Below are 13,157 nucleotides of genomic sequence, written 5' to 3'. Positions count from 1 at the left end.
TAAATATTTATGCACACAAACTTGGAGCATCTAAGTTTATAAAGCAAATATAAACAAATAGAAATAAATAGAAATACAATAATAATAGGGGAACACATTTCCCTACATTCAACCATTGGCAGATGAGCCAGAAAGAAAATCAGTAAGGACATTTTCTAATTGAATTATATATTAGTTCAAGTGGATCTAACATTCATATATGGAAAATTCCATCTAATAACAGAATGCATACTCTTCTCAAGCATACACAGAAAATTCTCCAGGATAGATGAAATGATAGACCAGAAAGAAGTCTTTAAAAATTTAAAAATATTAAGATCATACAAAGATTCTTTTCTGATCACTATGGTATGAAACTATAAATCAGTAACAGGAGGAATTATGGCCAATTCATAAATATGTGGAGATTAAACAATATACTCCTTAATAAACAATTGATCAAAGAACAGATCAAAAAGGAAATCAAAAATTACCTTGCTACAAATGAAAATGGAAATGCAAAATACCAAAATTTATGGGATTCAGCAAACACAGTTTTAAGAAGACACTTTATAGTGATAAATGCTTACAGTAAGAAAAAAGAAAGATCTCAAATATACAATCTGACTTTATACATCAAGTTAGTATAAAAAGAAACTAAGACCAAATTTAATAGAAGGAAGGAAATAATAAAGGTCATAGAAGAAATAAATGTAATAGAGACTAGAAAAAATCAACAAAAATGTGTTACTTTTTTGAAAAAATAAACTAAATTGACAAACTTTAAGCTGGACTAAGGAAAAAAGAGACAAAATCAGCAGACATTACAAGTGATATCAGAAAAATAGAAAAGATCTTTTAAAAATCCAATGAAAAATTACACACCAACAATTTGTATAATCTGGAAGAAATGGTTGCATTCCTAGAAACATACAATCTACCAAGAATGAATCATGAAAAAATAGAAAATCCAAATAGACCAATAATGTCTAAGTAGATTGAATCAGTAATCAAAGAACTCCCAAGATACCTCCCAGGAGGAAGTGGAAGGAAGTAAGGGGATCTCATCTACTGTTCTGGCAGTGACCTATGGAATGTATGCATCTGCATGTGGCTATGGAAAGAGAGGAGGAGGGGCGGCTCTCTGAGGGAATAGCTTTGCACTCTAAATTGCCTCCCAGCTGTGGGAAAGCACCACTCAAAGGAGGCTAAGAAATTGCCAGGGTGTCTCAGGAGGGCAGAGAGCAAGTGCAGAGTAAGAAAACCATGGGATGGTGCATGAAAAAGAAATTACCCCTCCCCTGGCCCAGCACACCAGTTTGGCTGGGCAGCCAGAACAAGGGACACTGACCAGAGTGCATGCATATGCATTTGTAAACCAGCAGTGGTGAGCAGGCAATCACAAATGGGACCTGACAGCATAGATTCCAAAGGACAGGCACAGAATCCAGGGATTGTGGCAAGCTCAGAATACAAATCTCCTGACCTCCACCCAATGACAGGAGGTGGAATCTGTCACCAGATGCTATCAATATGCAAAGGCACAAATCCACCTTATCAAATAGTATGAAGAAATATGTTAATTCTCTAGACCAGAAGGAAAATGACAAGCATCCAGAAATCAATTCTGAAGCCCACAGAAATTTATAATCTAAATGACAGAGAATTCAAAATAGCTATCATAAGAAAACTCAACAAGTTACAATAAAATTCAGAAAGACAGTTCAATGAAATCAGGAGTAAAATTAATGTATATAGGGAATTCTTCAGAAAAGACATTGAAACTATAAAGAAAATCCAATAAGAAATGTTGATGATAAAAAACACAATGAATAAGATAAAGAAAAATCTGGAGTCCTTGAATAATAGAGCTGACATTATGGAGGACAGAATTATCAGTGTGGAGGACAGAGATATAGAAATGCTTCAGATGGAGGAGGATATAACTAAGACTAAAAATAAATGAAGAAGAGAGATCTCATCAAGATGGCAGCAGAGGCAGACTCTGAACTCATCTCCTCCCACAAACACAACCAAGTTACAACTATTTTTGGAAAAATTATCCTGGATAGAAAAGTGAAAACTGTCTAAATAGAACCCCCACAACAAGGGACAGTCCTGACTAAGGGAGAAGTGGCAGAAATTCCTTCTGGAGAGATAAAAAGCCACCTTCAGGAGAAGCAGAGTTTCTCAGCAGGCCAGGCAGGAGCCACCCTAAGGCATGCAGCCCTCCCAGGAAGAGTGAGGTCCTAAGTGGGGGCCAATACTGCTATACGCATCCTTCGGAATCAGCACAACAGAGACAAGGGTCTTATTATCTGGCTTTTCTGGCTATTAAGTGCAGTGGGGATACCCCCAGAAAAGCTACCAGATGAAAGGCAAAAAGACCCAGTCTTAAAAGGCCCAGGAAAAAACTCATCCATCACAGCAACCTAAAATCACCAGAGAGAAGGCTGACAGTCCTTTGGTGAAAAGAGACTCACCTGGTAGGTTCTGGGTGCACCTCAATCAGAAGAGAGACCTCTCCAGAGAATGAGACATTGGTAGTGGCCATTGTTGTGACCTAGTCCATGGATGCTGACACAAATCCTGGCAGATGCCATTGAAGTTCTTCCCCTGGCCTGTTAGTCCAGGGGTCTGCCACACCCATTAGGGTGCAGAATTAATCTAGTTAAGCCAGGGCAGGTAGCATGACCTAGGGACCATCCCCACCCAACAGAAAGTGCTCAAGCTACTTGTCAGCCTGCATTGACTGAGTGACTTGACCCTCTATAAGCAGGTGAGTGTGTCTGCCTCTGTTGGGCAGGGCCTGTGTGAGGACCAGGTGAAATGTGGGGGGTATTGGTTGAGAGGTGGGGGCCTCTGCAGTGGGGCATTGGGTTATGCTCCAGGGGGTTGGGAAGTGTGTACAGACCAGGACTGTGTTGACAGAATGTCTGGACCTGTGGGTGTAAGGCTTATCAGTGCCAGAATACCTGTGCTTCACAAATAGCCATAAAAAGGATCAGACCCACCTTCCAAAGACTGAAACAATTACTCCATTGCTCCCATGTCTAGGGCCAGCCCCGCTCAGCAACACTCCTAAGAGAACTGACAATAAACTTGTGGGCCTGAGGCCTAAAGTAACTGTAACACCCTGAGCCTAGCAGCCAGCTACACTGGGTACCTACCCAAATAACAGGAAAACTGCAACAGGAGTGTGCTGTTACACCTTGTAGGCAATGGTGCTGAGGCTCCCCAAACCAAATTTAAAAACAGCTGCCCAGGGAAGGAAAGACTAGACTCCCTGGGTACCTGAATTAAGAGAAACCCTGCCACAGCAGAAGGGCACAAGTAACCCCCAAAGGAGTCACTCCTGGATCACTTGGACTGGTGACGAGTAGGAAGCACACTGATGGGCCTCAAAAGGCATCTCTTACATAAGGTCACTTCTCCAAGATCAGGAGACATAGCCAACCTACCTAATACATAGATATAACCACAGAGAAGGAGGCATAATGAGGAGACAAAGGGATACATTCCAAGCAAAGAAGAAGGACAAAATCTCAGAAAAAGGACTAAATGAAACAGAAATAAGCAACCTATCTGACAAAGAGCTCAAACAAACACTCATAGTATGCTCACAGATATTGGGAGAAGCCTACATGAACACAGTCAGCTCATCAACAAAGAACTGGAAAATATAAAAAAGAACCAATCAGAAATGAAGAATACAATACTAGAAATGAAAAATTCACTAGAGGGACTCAATAGTGTCGGTGTCGCGATCCAATGTACACACCAGGATAGATGCAGAGAGGGCTGATGGCCACTCTGAGTTTATTGTAACCAGCGTTTCAATATATACATAGTTTACATCTGTTAGACATACACAGGTGTTCTGGATGAAATAATTAGCGAATGCCAAGAATTCTTAGTGATTTCTCAAGGAGCCCATCCTCGGTGTCTGTTTTGATATTATCATGTTATTGCTGTGCTCGTATATTTTTATCTCAGAGCAGGCAAGGTCTCTTAGGCAACGGTCCCTCCTGCTCCCGATATCGATATCGTTTCTCCATCTGTGACCCCAGGCGGCCGATGCCTGTCTCAGGTTGCCTCCCCCTGGAGGTCTTACGCGTCATTGGCTAACTGGCCTTCTCACCTCCAGGTCACAGCTTGTTGCCAAGATTTTGCCAGTGATTATTAACCCTTCCTGTGTCAGGGGTGGCTACAAATAGCAGAGTAGATGACACAGAAGAATGGATCTGCAAGCTAGACAAATGACTAGAGGAAATCACCCAAGCTGAAGAGAAAAAAGAAAAAAGAATTAGACAAAATGAGAACAGTCTAAGGGAGCTCAGGGATAATATCAAGCACACTAACATTTGTATTATAGGTGTCCCAGAAAGAGAAGAGAGAGCCAAAGGGGCAGGAAGTCTATTTGAAGAAATAATAGCTGAAAATTTGCCTAGTGTAAGAAAGGAAACAGACATCCAAGTACAGGAAGAACAGAGAGCTACAAACAAAATAAGCCCCAAGAGGCCCACACCAAATCACATTATAATTAAAATGCCCAAAATTAAAGATAAAGAGAATTGCAAAAGTGGCAAGAATAAGTCAACAGGTGACATACAAAGCAAAGCCCAAAAGGCTATCAGTGGACTTGTCAGCTGAAACCCTACAGGCAAGAAGAGGTTGGCACGACATATTTAAAGTGCTAAAAGGAAAAAACCTATAGCCAAGAATATTCTATCCATCAAGGTTGCCATTCAGAGTGGAAGGAGAGATAAAGAGCTTCCCAGACAAGCAAAAATTAAAGGAGTTTATCATCAAGAAACTAGTTCTACAAGAAATGCTGAAGGGAGTCATTTAAGTGGGAAAGCAATGATCACAAATAGGGATAAAAATATTATCAAGCCCCCCAAAAAAAACAGGCAATAAAATCAATGGTAAATGTAAAAATATAGTAAAGGTAGCAGATCAACCACCTGTGAAGATAATATGAAGGTTAAAAGACAAAAGTACTAAAATTACCTATTTCAATGATAAGAGGGTAATGGGTAGTCACACACAAAACAAGGGAGTATATATGATTTCAAATACATAAAATGTGGGAGGAGTGGACTGAAAAAGTAGAGCTGTTAGAAAGAAGTAAAGCTAAAGGTTTGTCAACTCAATATAGACTGTTATATACATAGAATATTATATAGGATCCTCTGGGTAATCACAAATTAGAAAGCTATAATAAGTAAGCAAATAAGTAATACAAAATAAATCAAACATATTACTAAAGAAAGCCATCAAACCATAATGGAAGTGAGCAAGAGAAAAAGAAAGTTACAGAGAAAAACTACTAAATCACCAAGCAAAAAAAGTAACAAAATGTCAATAAATACATCTTTATCAATAGCTACTTGAAATGTCAATGGACTAAATGCTCCAATCAAAAGTCATAGGGTGGCCAATTGCATAAAAAAAGACCCATACACTTGCTACGTACAAGAGATTCACTTCAGACATAAAGACATTCACAAACTGAAAGTGAAAGGATGGAAATAGATATTCCACACAAAACACAATGAAAAGAAAGCAGGGGTAGCAATACTTACATCAGACAAAACAAACTTTAAACAAAAACTGTGAAAAGAGACAAAGAATGGCACTACATAATGATAAAGGGAACAATCCAACAAGAAGATATAACATTTGTAAATATCTATGCACCCAACATAGGAACACCTAAATATATAAAGTGATTATTAACAGACATAAAAGCAGAAATAGACAGTAACATAATAATGGTAGGGAACTTTAATACTCCACTTACACCAATGGATAGGTCATCCAAACAGAAGATCAATAAGGAAACACTAGCCTTAATTGACAGTTTTGACCAGATGGACTTAGTGGATATATATAGACCACTCCATCCAAAAACCACAGAATACAAATTCTTTTCAAATGCAAATGGCACATTCTCCAGGATGGATCACATATTAGGCCACAAAACAAGTCTCAATAAATTTAAGAAGATCAAAATAGTAGCATAAATCTTTTCTGACCACAAAGGTATGAAACTAGAAATCAACTACAGGAAGAAAACCAGAAAAGCCACAAAAATGTGGAGATTAAAAAAAATGATACTGAACAACGATTGGGTCAATGAAGAAATCAAAGGAGAAATCAAAAAATTCCTGGAGACAAATGAAAATGAAAACATGACATGCCAAAATATGTGGGATACAGCAAAGCAATTCTAAGAGGGAAGTTTATAGCAATTCAGGCCTACCTCAACAAAGAAGAAAAACCCCAAATAAACAAGCTAACAGTACATCTGAAGGTACTGGAAAAAGAAGAAAAAACAAAGCCCAAAATAAACAGAAGGAAGGAAATAATAAAAATCAGAGCAGAAATAAATGAAATAGAGGCTGAAAAATAATAGAAAAAATTAATGAAACCAAGATCTGTTTCTTTGAAAATAAACAAAATTGAAAAAGCCTTAGCTAGACTCACCAAGAAAAAATAGAGACTGCTCAAATAAATAAAATCAGAAATGAAAGAGGAGAATTACAACAGATACCTCAGAAATACACAAGATAATAAGAGAATACTATGAAAAGCTATACAACAACAAATTGGATAATCTAGAAGAAATAGACAAACTTTTAGAAACATACAACCTTCCATAAATGGACCAAGAAGAAGTAGAGAATTTTAATAGACCAATAACCAGTAAAGAGATTGAAACAGCAATCAAAGACCTCCCCAAAAATAAAAGTCCAGGACTAGATGGCTTCCCTGGTGAATTCTACCAAACATTCAAAGAAGACTTAATACCTATTCTTCTCAAACTCTTCCAAAAAATCGAAGAGGAGGGGAGGCTTCCTAACTCATTCTATGAAGCCAACATTATTTTGATACAAGAACCGGACAAGGACAACACAAAAAAAGAAAATTACAGGCCAATATCACTGATGAACATTGATGTAAAAAATCCTCAGCAAAATACTAGCCAATAGAATTCAACAATACATTAAAGAGATCATACAACATGATCAAGTGGGTTTCATCCCAGGGATGCAGGGATAGTACAACATCCTCAAATCTATCAACGTGATACACCACATTAACAAAATGAAGAATAAGAATCACATGATCATCTCAATAGATGCAGAGAAAGCATTTGACATGATACAGCATCCATGTATGATAAAAACTCTAAATAAAATGGGTATAGAAGGAAAATATCTCAACATAATAAGGACCATATATGACAAACTCACAGAAAATATCATTCTGAGCAGAGAAAAACTGAAAGTTATCTCTCTAAGAACAGGAACCAGAGAAGGATGACCACTTTCACCACTCTTATTTAACATAGTATTGGAAGTCCTAGCAAGAGCAATCAAGCAAGAAAGAGAAATAAAAGGGATCCATATTGGAAAAGAAGAATTGAAACTGTCACTCTTTGTAGATGACATGATTTTATATATAGAAAGCCCTAAAGAATCTGCTAAAAAATTTTAGCAATAATAAATGAATATTCAAGTAGCAGAATGCAAAATCAACAAAAAAATCAGTTGCGTTTCTATACAATAACAAGGATGTAGCAGAAAGAGAAATTAAGAATACTGTCCCATTTACAATTGCAACAAAAAGAATAAAATACCTAGGAATAAACTTAACCAAAGAGGTGAAATATCTGTACACTGAAAACTATAGAAAATTGTTGGAATAAATCAAAGAAGGCACAAAGAAATGGAAAGATATTCAGTGCTCTTGGACTGGTAGAATTAATATAGCTAAATTATCCATACATCCTAAAGCAATCTGTAGATTCAATGCAATCCCTATCAAACTTCCAAAACATTTGTCACAGAAATAGAACAAAGAATCCTGAAATTTATATGGAACAAAAGACCCTGATTAGCCAAAGGGTTCCTGTGAAAAAGAACAAAGCTGGAGATATCACACTCCCTGATTTCAAAATATACTACAAAGCCATAGTAAACAAAACAGCATGGTACTGGCACAAATACAGACACACAGATCAATGGAACAAAATTGAGAGACCAGAGAGAAACCCACACACTTATGGACACCTAATATTCGACAAGGGAGTCAAGAGCATATGATGTGGAAAGGTGTGCCTCTTCAATAAATGGGCTTGGGAAAACTGGACAGCCATATGCAAAAGAATGAAAGTAGACCATTACCTTACACCATGCACAAAAATCAACTCAAAATGGATTAAAGACTTGAATGTAAGACCTTAAGCCATGAAACTTCTAGAGGAAATCGTAGGCATTATGCTCTTTGACATTGGTCTGAGCAGCATATTTTCATGTATCATGTCTGACTGGGCAAGGGAAACAAAAGAAAAAATGAACAAATGGAACCACATCAAACTAAAAAGCTTCTGCACAGCAAAGGATACCATCAACAAAACGAAAAGACAACCTAACAATTGGGAGAAGATATTTGCAAACCATATATCAGATAAGGGGTTAATACCCAAAATGTACAAAGAACTCACACAGCTCAACAACAAAAAAACCCAACAACCCAATTTTAAAATGGGCAAAAGATCAGAGCAGACATTTCTACAAAGAAGATATATGGATGGCCAACAGGCATATGAAAAGATGCTGAACATCATTAACTATCAAGGAAATGCAAATGAAAACTACAATGACATATCACCTCACTCCATTCAGAATGGCTATAATTAACAAGACAGGAAACAATTGTTCGAGAAGATGTGGAGACAAGGGAACCCTTGTACCCTGCTGGTGGAAGTGCAAACTGGTGCAGCCACTATGAAAAACAGTATGGAGTATCCTCAGACGATTACAAAACAGATCTACCATATGATCCTGCTATTCTACTGCTGAGTATTTATCCAAAGAACTTGAAAACACAAATGCATAAACATACATGCATGGCTATGTTCATTGCAGCAGTGTTCACAATAGCCAAGACTTCAAAGCAACCTAGATGCCCATTGAGGGATGAATGGATAAAGGAGATATGGTATATATACATAATGGAATACTACTCAGTCATAAGAAATGATGAAATCCGACCATTTGTCACAACATGGATGGGCCTTGATTGTATTTTCCTAGGTGAAATAAGTCAGAGGGAGAAAGTCACATACCATATGATCTCACTCATAAGTAGAAGATAATAACAAGGAGAAACAAGCACATTGCAACAGAGATTGGATTGGTGGTTACCATAAGGGAAGGGAGGATGGAGGAGGGCAAAAGGAGTGATTAGGTTCATGTGTGTGGTGATGGACTGTAATTAGTTTTTTTTGTGTTGCACATGATGTAATATACACAGAATTTGAAATATATTACAATGTAGATCTGAAAGCTATATAACGTTATAATCCAACGTTCCTGCAATACAAAAATAAATAGAAAAAACAAATGAAGGAATCCTCTGAGAAATATCCAACTCAATTAGGAAATGCAATATAAGGATTATGGGTATTCCAGAGGGAGAAGGGAGGGAGAAAGGAGCACAGGGCTTGTTCAAAGAAATAATAGCTGAGAACTTCCTAAGTCTGGGGAAGTAGATGGAATTACAAGTAATTGAAGCTAATAGTACTCCTAATTACATCAATGTACAAAGACCTTCACCAGGGCATATAATAGTAAAACTGCCAAAAGTAAATGGCAAAGAAAAGGTATTAAAGGCTACAAGGAAGAAGAAAATAACTTATAAAGGAACCCCTATCAGGCTTGCAGTGGATTTCTCAGCAGAGGCCTTACAGAATAAGAGAAAATGGAATGATATATTTAAAATTCTGAAAGACAAAATCTTTCAACCAAGAATACTCTATCCAGTGGAAATATCCTTCAGATATAATGGGGAAATAAAATCTTTCCCAGACAAACAAAAGCTGAGGGAGTTTATCGCCACAAGATTTCCCCAACAAGAAATGACCAAGAAAGCCCTCATACCTGAAAAAAAGAAAAGTTTTATGATGCCTTGAGCAAGGAAATAAGTAGGCAGACAAAATCGGAAAATCCCAGCTCTCTATCAGAACAGGTTAGCAAACAATTAATTATAACAATATGATAAGGGAAGGAAAACATGAAAAATAACTATTATCAGGTCATTTTAACCACAAACTCACAACACAAAATGAAATGAGTTGTGACAACAACAACTTAGAAGAGGAGGAGAAGAGGGATGAAATCTGAATAGACTAAGGAAATAATAGGCTTTCAGGAAATGGACTGTCTCGTCTACGAGATATTATATACAAAAGTCAAGGTAACCACTAAACAAATAATCAGAACAGAGAAACAAATGAAAAGTAAAGAGAAAACTGAGAAAACTAACATATAGAACTACCAAACTGAACTGGCAGTCCAAAATACATGGGACAAGAAACAAGAGAAATACAGGATAACTGGAAAACAAGTGATGAAATGCCAGCATTCAGCTCTCATATATCAATAATCACCCTAAGTATAAATGGATTGAATTCTCCAATCAAAAGACACAGAGTGGCTGGATGGATTAAAAAACAAGACCCAACCATATGCTCCCTCTGTGAAATGCATCTCAGCTCTAAAGACAGGCTCAGAGTGAAGGGAAGGAAGATGATACTCCAAGCTAATGGCAAACAAAATAAAGCAGGTGTTTCCATACTTAAACAGAGTAGACTTCAAGATAAAAAAAAAGGAATGAGAGATGAAGAGAGGCAGTATACAATGATAAAAGGGACATTCCACCAAGAGGATGTAACATTTATAAATATATATGCACCCAACCGAAGAGCACCAAAATATATAAAGCAACTACAAACAAACCTAAAAGGAGATATTAACAGCAACACAATAATAGTAGGGGACCTTAACATCCCACTTACATCAATGGATAGATCATCTAGACAGAATTCAACAAGAGATAGTGGAATTAAATGAAAACCTAGACCAGATGGAGTTAATATATATAGAACACACCACCCAAAATCAGCAGAATACACATTCTTCTGAAGTGCACATGGAATATTCTCAAAGATAGGCCATAAGTTGGGAAAAAAGGCAAGCCTCAATAAATTTAAGATGATTGAAATCATATCAAGCATCTTTGCCAACAACAATGCTATCAAGAAACAAGAAATCAACTACAAGAAAAAAGCTGGGAAAGTGACAAATATGTCAAGACTAAACAAGCTACTGAACAATTGGATCATTGAATAAATTAAAGGAGAAATCAAAAAATATCTGGAGACAAATGAAAATGAAAATACATTATACCAACTCATATGGGATGCAGCAAAAGCAGTCCTAAGAGGGAAACTCACAGCAATACAGGCCCACTTTAACAAAAAAGAAAATCTCAAATAAGCAATCTTAAGCTATAAGAACAGAAATAGAAAAAGAAAAACAAACAAAGCCCAAAGCCAGCATAAGGAGGAAAATAATAAAAAATTAGAGCAGAAGTAAATGAAATTAAAACAAAAGAAGTAGAAAAGATCAATGAAACTAAGAGCTTGTTTTTTGAGAAGATAAACGAAATTGACAACTCCTTGGCCAGACTCGTTGAAAACAAGAGAGAAGGCTCAAATAAATTTATAAATGAAACAAGAGAAATTAAAACAGATAGCACAGAAATACAAATGATTATGAGACTAGTGTGAAAAACTATATGTCAACAAATTGGATAATGTAGATAAAATAGATAAATTCTTAGACTCATACAACCTTCCAAAACTGAATCAAGAAGAAACGGAGAATCTGAATAGACCAATCACAAGTAAAGAGATTGAAACAGTAATCAAACCTCCCCCAAAATAAAGTCCAGATTTAGATGGCTTTTCTGGAGAATTCGACCAAACATTCAAAGATTTGATAGCTATCCTTACCAAACTATTAAAAAAAATTGAAGAAGGTGGGATACTTCCTAATGCATTTTACAAAGTCAACATCACACAGATCCCAAAGCCAGACAAGGACAACACAAAGAAGGAAAATTACAGGCCAATATCTCTAATGAACATAGATGCAAAAATCCTCAACCAAATATTGGCATCCCAATACAGCGATACATTAAAAGGATCAAACACCATGATCAATTGGGATTTATACCGGGGACACAGGGATGTTTCAACAACCCCAAATCAATGAATGTGATACAAAACATTAACAAAATGAGGGATAAAAACCACATGATCATCTCAATAAATGCAGCAAAAACATTACCAAGATCTGCCACCAATCTATGATAAAAACTCAATAAAATGGGTATAAAAGGAAAGTAGCTCCACATAATAAAGGCCATATATGACAAACCCACAGCCAACATCATACTCAATGGGGAAAGATTGAAACCATCCCTTGGAGAACAGGAAGAAGATAAGGGTGCCCACTCTTCCCACTTTTTCAACATAGTACTAGAGGATTTGGCCATAGACATTAGGCAAGAGAAAGAAATAAACAGTATCCAAATTGGCAATGAAGAAGTGAAATTCTTGTTGTTTGCAGATGACATGATTTTATACATAGAAAACCCTAAGAATCCATTGGAAAACTATTAGAAATAATCAACAGCCACAGCAAAGTTCAGGGTACAAAATCAACTTACAAAAGTAAGTTGTATTTTTATACTCTAATAACGAGGTAACAGAAAGAGAACTCAAGAATACAATTCTGTTTACAACCTGAACAAAAAGAATAAAATACCTAGGAATAAATTTAACTGAAGAAGTGAAAGACCTATGGAGTGAACAATTATAAGACATTATTGAGAGAAATTAATGATAACATAAAGAAATGTAAAGATATCCCATGCTCATGGATTGGAAGAAAAACATACTTAAAATGTTCATACTACCTAAAGCAATCTACAGATTCAGTGCAATCCCAATCAAAATTCCAATGTCATTCTTCTTGGAAGTAGAACAAAGAATCCTAAAATTCATATTTGGCAACAAAGACCTTGAATCGCCAAAGAAATCCTGATAAAAAGGAGCAAAGCTGTGGGCATCACAATCCTTAACTTCAAAATATACTACAAAGCTATAGTAATCAAAACAGCATGGTAGTGGTACAAAAACAGACACACAGATCAATGGAACAGAATAGAAAGCCCAGAAATAAACCCACACATGTATGGACTGCTAATCTTCAGCAAAGGACCTAAGAACATACAATGGAGAAAGGGAAAACTCTTCA

The sequence above is a fragment of the Equus caballus genome, chromosome X, assembly GCF_041296265.1.
Source record: "Equus caballus isolate H_3958 breed thoroughbred chromosome X, TB-T2T, whole genome shotgun sequence".
NCBI classification, from domain to species: Eukaryota; Metazoa; Chordata; class Mammalia; order Perissodactyla; family Equidae; genus Equus; species Equus caballus.
This window is presented reverse-complemented; position numbering follows the sequence as displayed.